Here is an 8,849-nt window from a genome sequence, read left to right as displayed (position 1 = left end):
CTATATCTTATTCCACTTTGTTTTTCCAGTTGGACAGACATTGGGTTATTTCTGGGTTATGGCTATTGTGAACATAAACTCTAAAAATATTTAGCTTTTCTAGGACTCATGTTTATGAGATTTTGTGATAGGATTTCCAGCCTAGTTTATATAAAATTCTTTTCAGAAGAGATTTGTACTAGACCTGGTCCAAACAGAAAACAAAGGACATGCTCAATCCAAGGAAACACAGAGGGCAATAACAGAGGCAGTTTATAATTATGTTTTGCTAATGGACAATGTTCTCATTGAATTGAATCACCCCAGGAGCATGGACATGCTTGGATTGGTCCAGGTAAGCTCCCTGTTGGTAATGATATCCAAACTATCTTTAGTATCTTACTGATCAAAGCAGAAGCCACAGTTTTCTGTGTTATAAGAATGTTTGCAATGAGGTATCTGTCAAATACAAAAGCTGACTTCCTCCTCATAGGGTACCCTTTTGCTTCTGCATCTGTCACTGGACCTGAGGGGCACTGAGACCCTGATGACATGCTTGGAACTTCTGTCTGATGTCCTAGTGTGGGACTGTATTTTTTATAAAATAGTCCACTAAACTGTTGTTGCTTTGGTGTTCCAACCTGCTGGAACTCTTTCATCGAAGCGTTCAATAGGTGACTGCCAAGGATCCAGAGCTCTGAAGCCTTGGCGTGCTGTAATTATTGGAAGAAGTTCTTGCCAATTGAGAAACACTGGAATCCAGCTCTACAAAAGAGAAGGAGGAGATGGGGAGATTAAATACTGAGTGTCACAGTGTAGGAAACCTGGCTGTTAAATCCCACCATTGTGGTTGGAAAGTGTCAACGCGCAGGAGGCTCTTTTCGTGACATTCTTGGTTTTAATTGGAAAAATGTATATTTTGCACTGAAATGGAAGAAAATTCTTTTTGCAGCATCAAAACCCGACAAAAAAATTTCAAAAGAATAGTTAGTCCTTTTTGGGAGGGTGGATAATTTTTGGCTTATAAAAGTATTTGCTGACAAAAATTTCTCTGAATAGAGACAGAATGGTTGAGGGACGCATAGAACGGGCATGTTCCTACCTTTGGTTCGTGTCTTTTAAAATTGTTATTATTTGTGAGGACTTAAAAATATTTATCTTTGTTTTATGTGTATGAGTGTTTTGCCTACATGGGTGTCGTGTACCACACGTATGCAGGGCTCATGGAGATCAGAAGAGACTTCAAATCTCTTGGACATAGAGTTAGAGGCTGTCGTGAGCTGCCATGTGGGAGCTGGGAACCACACCTAGGTCCTGTGCAACAAGTGCTCTTAGCTGCTGGACTATCTCTCTAGCCCCTATTGATTGATTGATTGATTGATTGATTGATTGATTGTGCAGGCATGCACGTGAACTTATGCCCTGGCACACACATGAAGATCAGATGACAACTTGAGGGATCTACTCTCTCCTTCCACCGCATGGATCTTGGAAGTGAATTTAGGTGGTCAGTATTTGTACCCAGCACTTTTTACTACTGAATGATCTTGGTGGTTCTGGTTAGTTTTTGAGACAGAGTCTTTTTATGTAGCCCAGGGTAGACTCAAACTGATGTTTGTCCCACCTCTGCCTCCTGAGTGCTGGGTTGAGAGGTATGAATCACAATGGTTGGCTTGAATATCTATAAATTTCAACACAAACAAACAGCATAGAATTGAATTCATTGTCCACTTAGGGGGACCTCCCTGAACCTGTCTGGCTCCTCAGTCCCTACAGACATAGGGTCCTCAGTTAAAATACCAAAAAGAGTCATGAGGACACCAACCAGCATAACTCACTATCACAAAACACAACTTTGAGGGAACTTCCAACAGTTCTGTCTCAAAGGAGAATCATGATTCCACAGTGAGTAAAAGCCCAGAGGCTCATCAGAGGACCAGGGAGAGCAGGGGACCGCCAACACCATAGACTACTGAGCTGGGTGGTCAGTGATATTTTAGAAAACTCACTGTGGTGGTTTAAATGGGAAATGACCCCTGGCTCATGTGCCTGAACACTCAGTTCCATTTGGTGGCGCTATCTGGGGAGGTTGCGGAATATTCAGAAGACGGCATCTTGCTGGAGGAAGTACCTGAGTGGGGGCAGGCTTTGGGGTTTTATAGCCTGGCCCCACTTCCTGTTTACTGAATCTTCTGGACTGCTTATGGGCTAGCCTCATGCTATGAACACCATGCCTTCTCTTCCATGATGGACTGCAACCTCTTTGGAATCATGAGTCAAAATATACCCTTTTCTGTCTTAAAGTTGCTTGTGTCGGGGTGTCTCCACAGCAATCGGAGAGAAACTAAGACACTTCTGCTTTCTGTTCTCACTAGCGGTGGATTTCTCTCAAAGTGGGTGAGCAAGGTAGCCCACGTCCCATGGCAGGCCACAGCCCTTCCCCACCTCCCAACCCCTGAGGCCACTCAGGTCTTCTTCTTCTTTTTTTTTTTTTTTCTCCATCTTTATTAACTTGGGTATTTCTTATTTACATTTCAATTGTTATTCCCTTTCCCAGTTTCCAGGCCAACATCCCCCTAACCCCTTCCCCTCCCCTTCTATATGGGTGCACTCAGGTCTTCTGAGATCTTCATGGGCCTGCTTCTCTTTCCCAAGCTGCTTTGCTGACCCACCCCAGGCCTTAGACATGTGGCCTTCCTGGCCCTCAGCCCTCCTCTCATTCCTGCTGACACACTTTTCTTCACGGTCAGTGGCAAGCCTGGGATTTCAGTATTCTTCTCTTGTTCGTGGCTTCCCAAGGGGCTGCTCTCAAGGATTCCCACAGTTCTTGCCACTGACACTCCACTGGGACATACTTCGAAAGGCTCGTCTATTGTTTGAACAGTGGGTTTTATCAAAATTCACACTGGCAAGTGGTCCTCGATGGTGAGTGTAGTTGGAGGCTGTGCAGTCAGGGCAGAACCTTCGTGAATGGACTCACTCCTCTCTTTCTTGTATGAATTTATGGCTCTTGGAGATCCCTCGAGGGTAGGCTTTATGAAGTGTTCCTGCTCTCCAGAGCTTGCCTCAGCTGCACGCACCACGTGCTTGCCCATGCTCTTCTGTGAATTGAATTACAGGCTCTTAGGCAGCCCAGGTTTCAGAACTGTGAGTGTTAGGGTCCCTGCAACCATATGAGCTGGAGTAACAATCCGTGCGACACAACTTAGCCAGTGTTGGTTCAAGCGTCTAGAGTTGACACCGGGCAGTTTACTTTAGATATATGTAAGTACAGGACAATCTTGGGGGGAAAAGTTTCTTGGTAACAATTTTCTCAGCCCCATGTGCACAATAAAATTTAAGGTATGGCTACATAGAAGCTCTGTTGCAAAGTACATGTGATCCCTCCCATAAGGGTAGGTTCTATAGCTTAAAGGCCTAGAATCTGGTATGGTCTCAGTCATACAGACAGTGTAGAGGTCACCAGGCTAGAAAGTACCTGGGTGCTATTGACTAAGGAACAAAAGCAAAGATAAAGGTCTAGGGAGAAAAGGTCTGGTATAACCATAATAGTCTGGGGGATTCAAGTGTGTCCTGACCCTACAGACGGTACAGTTTACTAGATTCTTACCTACATCCACCCCAAGCCTTCTGGGTGGAAAACAGGTATACGTCCCTTCCATTAAAGAGAAAGACAAGTCTTTGTGTTTAACATTCCTGGTTTTTCTAGTGCTTATCTGTTGAGTACAAGAAACTTGTGCCCTTTACATGTGAGACTAAACAAACAAACAAAAAACAAAACAATAAAATCTCCTGCTTTTCCTTGTAAATTATCTAGTCTCAGCTGTTCTGTTACAGCAATGGAGAATGGACAGTCTCTCACAATAAGGCTCCTGTGATGTTCTCTGCCTGGTGGTCCAGGTGTCCCCTAGTCTGTGCTCCAGTCAATGTGGTCTTCCTTAGAGAGTTCAGGGTAGACTCAAGTCCCTGCTCCCCTTCCATCTGTCTTTTTAAAAATTGATGTGAGGAGATACCATGTCCAGGGGAATTTATCAAAGAAAGTGTTTAATTGGGGAAGGGGTCATTTGGACTTTCAGAGGATTAGCCTATTTTAATCTTTGACATATATAAGTACAGTACAATCTTGGGAAAAATCTTTAGGGAGCATGGCGGCAGGCAGGCAGGCATGGTGCTGGAGCAGTACATCCTTATCTGAAAATAGGAGGCAGAGAGAGGCAGAGAAAGTCAAGAGACAGAGACACTTGGAAATGGTGTGAGCTTTCGAAAACCCAAAACCCACCCCTAGTGACATATTCTCCAAGAAGGCCACACCCCCAATCCTTCTCAAACATTTCCACCAGCTGGGGACCAAGCACTCATATATATGAGCCTATGGGGGTTATTCTTTTTTTTTTTTTCTTTTTTTCGGAGCTGGGGACCGAACCCAGGGCCTTGTGCTTGCTAGGCAAGCGCTCTACACTGAGCTAAATCCCCAACCCCTATGGGGGTTATTCTTATTCAAACCACCACAGCATCCAATTTTTTCACCTTCAAAATATAACCCTAAACTGGACACTTGGGCTGTAGATACAGCTCAGGGGCAGAGCTCTTCCCTAGAATGCATGAGGTCTTGGGTTTGATAACAACAAAGGGGATCCTTCAACATAACAAACAAGGTGTTTTGTTCTGCAGCACTAGATAACTAATGCAGCCTGGGGTAGATGAGGATCCATGCTTAGGTTGTCTCCATCTCTCTTACCTACATTCCACCTCCTCTGTCTCTCCTCTGTCTCAGGTTCTGCCTCAGTGTTCCCTCAGGACTTTCTTCTAACTCATGTCTTTTTGGCAACGTCTACTCTAAACTCTGTCTCAGCTATTTAGTCTTTATTCCAACAATCACCTCTCTCTCTCTCTCTCTCTCTCTCTCTCTCTCTCTCTCTCTCTCTCCTTTCTATTTATTGATTCTTTGTGAAATTCACCCCATGCACCATGTAATGGCTATTCCTGGTTGTCAACTTGACTACATCTGGAATGAACTCTAATCCAGAATTGGAGGGCACCTTTGATCCAGATCTTGAGACTGGAAGACACAGGCTTCTGACCTGGATCTTGGCATGGAGATCTTGAGGCATTGTGGCCATGAAAAGCTTAGGCCCAGGCAAGGAAGCACATGCCTTTAATCCCAGGAGACTGAGGCAAGGAGAACTCTGAGTTCAAGGTCAGCCTGGGACAAAGTAAGTCCCAGATCCAGGCATGGTGGCACATACCTTCTACTGGAGACCTACATAAGGACATTGGAAGAAGGAAGATTTACTCTTCTTCGCCTGCTTGCACTGACTTGCCAGCACATCTGTTGGAACCCACTTCTACAGAAGCCCAGCTCAAACAACCAGCCTCGTGGGACTGAGCAACTACTAGATTCCTGGACTTCCCATCCATAGCTGCCCATTGTTAGGTTAGTTGGACTACAGACTGTGAGTCATCACAATATATTCCCTTACTATATAGAGACATTCCATAAGTTCTGTGACTCTCGAGAACCCTGACTAATATCCACCACAATTCCACTCATCTCCCTGCTCTTCCATAGTCACCCTCTGCCTTTGCAACCTCCCCTACCAAAAGAGAACAAAAAATAAAAATCCTACATTTTCATTCTTAAACTCAGTTTTTTCAGTTGTTTTGCTTTGGTTTTTACTTTGGCTCTTTCTTTTCTTTTCTTTTTTTTTTTTTTGACAATTTCATATTTGTATAAATAGCATTCTGATACAGTTATTGACTGTAACCCCATGCTTTCTCATCTGCATCTTTTATACAAGTTCCTCGACCACATTCATGTCTTTTAATACCCATTGATCCTCTGTGTGACAATGGGTTTGGGATAGAATTAACCTGCTGGGCAAAATGTAACCATTAGTGTAAAACTGGCATGATTAATATGGTGGTAACCAATCCGTTTTTGCTTAAACATGTTTGCTGTAGTTCTTAAATAATGAAGCACTCACATGCTGTAGTAAGAAAGAATACAGGCAAACCCAGTGGATGCCTTAACCCTGTTACCTCTGATGTAGCCTCTTGCAAAATTCTAATAAGATGTCACAGTTAGGAGCTTGACTTTGATGTATTTATGATACCAGAGGCCCTTTCTACTGCTATGTCAATGCCACACACACACACATATACCTCCTAACCAGATTCTCCTCATCCCCATGGACACACCGACTTATTCTGGTTTTCTATAATTTTATCATATGGAGAATGTATCTGAGTGGAATTCTATCTCTTGGAACAACTATTGTTCCTTTGTGTCATTTCCTTTTAATCTGCTCAGGTTTCTGTTTGTGTTAATAGTCTGTCCCTTCTCACTGCAGAGGAAAATTTCGTTGCATGGATAGTTCCCAGTCACCCAATCATTCACTGAAGGGTTTTATACCTTGCAGATTTTGGTTATTAAAAACAAAATTGCTGGAAATATTTGTGCACTGTTTTAAAAATATTTTACTTTTAAATTATGTGTATATTTGTGTGTGTGTGTGTGTGTATGTGTGTGTGTGTGTGTGTGTAAGTAAAGTGCATGTGGCACCTCTGTGCTAGAATCCAAACTGCTGAGCTGTCTCTCCAGTCCTCCTGTGCATTTTGTGTGTATGCATGCATGTGTTGCAAGTGTGTCTGTATGTGTGTGTGGTCTGGTGTGTGTGTACGTGGCAGGTTGTGTGTGTATGTATGTATATGTGGTGTGTGTGTATATGTATGTGTGTGCATGTAGTATGTGCATGATGTATGTGTGTGTGTGTATGTATGTATGTATGTATGTATGTATGTATGTATGTATGTATGTATTTTCCTGAGGTAAAGGCATAAAGGCCCAGGCCTGTGGCTGCTAGAAGACATGATTTTTTCATAAAGAAGTTGCCTGGTTGTTTTTACAGTGGCCGTGCCACCTGGCATGTTCCCCAGCTTCCTCCCCTATTTCTCTGCATCCTCGCCAGCATTTGGAATTAGGTGGCTTTTTGTTTTGCATTGTTTTAACTTTTCCCATATGTATCTACATGCAATGGACTCTCTCTGCGGCATTAACTCCTGTTTCCTGAACAGCTGTGGTGTTGGTTGGCTTCATGTGTGTGCTCACCGGCCATTTGGATGGACTCTCGATGACACGCCTGCACATGTCTCTTGCCTACTTCATCACTGGATGGTTTGCTGTTTTGTTCATTCTCCGTATATTACAGAAACACGTTATACACAGGACCCGTGATCTGCGCATATGTTCTTTAGTCTGTAGCCAGCGTTTCCATCCCTACCACCATTTTTAATATTTTATTTTTATTTATTTAATCAATTTTTGAGACAGAGTCTCACTACATAGCGCTGGCTGGCCTGGAACTCTATGTAGATCAAACTGGTTTCAAACTTGAAGAGATCCTCCTGCCTCTGCCTCCCAAGTGCTGGGATGATGGATGTGCACCACCGATCACCATGGCCTCCCTCAAAGCAAAACCTTCCATGGGCCAAAGGTATCATTTCTCTTATTATAGATCATGTTTTTGGTGTCAGGAATAAGAATTGTCTAACTGCATATCCTAGGGATTAGTACCACATATAGTTGGTTCTGTGTACATAATTTTATAGATTTAAATTTAGGTCTGTGACTCATTTTGCTTTTTTTTTTTTTTTTTTTCTTTTGAGATGGGAGACTTAGATCAAGGTTGTTCTTATTTTTAATCTACAGAGGCCCAGCTGTTCCAGCATCCCTTATTGAGTTGATTACCTTTCTGCTGCTGTCTTGCTTTTACAAGTAGGTGAAAAAGTTAAAAAAAAAATTACTGGTGGGTTAGCGGCTCACCGCTGTGGCCAAATCTGACCACCCAAGTTTCATCTCTGGAATCTACATGGAGGAACCAGATAGCCACCTCCCACAGGCTGTGCTCTGACTTCCACACCCCTCACCACACACAAATAATGTAAAAAGACTTGTTAAAGAACCAGTTGGGCATATGTGTGTGGGTCTATTCCTGGCTTTCTGTTCTGTCCTGTTAACCTCTGTGTCTCCGCCTCCACTCGGTCTCAGTTTCTGCAGCTGTATGAGGCTTGAGATCGGATAGACTGTAATGAGCTGTTTTATTTTTTCAACACCGCCTCAGCTCCTCCAGTTCTTTTGTTCTCGGTATATATTTTAGAATGAGCCTCTCTCATCCGAACCCCAAAGACTGCTGCCAGCCTCCTGCAGCCTGGGAGGAATAAACACCTTAGCCAGGCAGGGCCTTGCCAGGGCTCACATCTTAAACAGCAGACAGGAAGCAGAGAGAGCGAACTCGGAATGGCGTAATAGCCCTTAATTCTTTTTTGTTCTCTTTCCTATTCACGGTTGGACTTTACACAAATATTCCTCACACATTTCAGTTGATTTATACCAGGTGTTTTCCACTGATTATCAACAATACGTAGCGTTTAAATTTTTCCCCTATGTGTTTAGTAAAATAAAATTGATTTTTATATTTTTTAGGGGTGTGTGTGTGTGTGTGTGTGTGTGTGTGTGTGTGTGTGTGTGTGTACCAAGGACTTTCATCTGAGACACGGACCACTTAATCAGTTTCTGAAGACACCGTCTCTCTGTGGTGGTGTGAACGAGGTGTCTCCCATAGTCTCTGACATTCGAACACTTGATCCCCAATTGCTGGTCCTGTTTGTGGAGACTTAGAGGGTATGCATGGCCTTGTTGGAGGAGGAAGTGTGTTCCTGAGGTGGGCTTTAAGGCTTCAAAGCCCCTTGCCATTTCTAGGTTGCTCTCTCTGCTTCTTGCTGGCTGTTTAAGATGTGAGCCATCAGTCTCTGCTCCGGCTGCCATGCCTGCCACCTTCTGCTGCGACGTCCCTGGTATTAAGGACTTCTAC

This window comes from Rattus rattus, chromosome 1 (genome assembly GCF_011064425.1).
Source record: "Rattus rattus isolate New Zealand chromosome 1, Rrattus_CSIRO_v1, whole genome shotgun sequence".
Taxonomy (NCBI): Eukaryota; Metazoa; Chordata; class Mammalia; order Rodentia; family Muridae; genus Rattus; species Rattus rattus.
The sequence above is the reverse complement of the archived record's forward strand: the minus strand, read 5'-3'. Positions refer to the sequence as shown.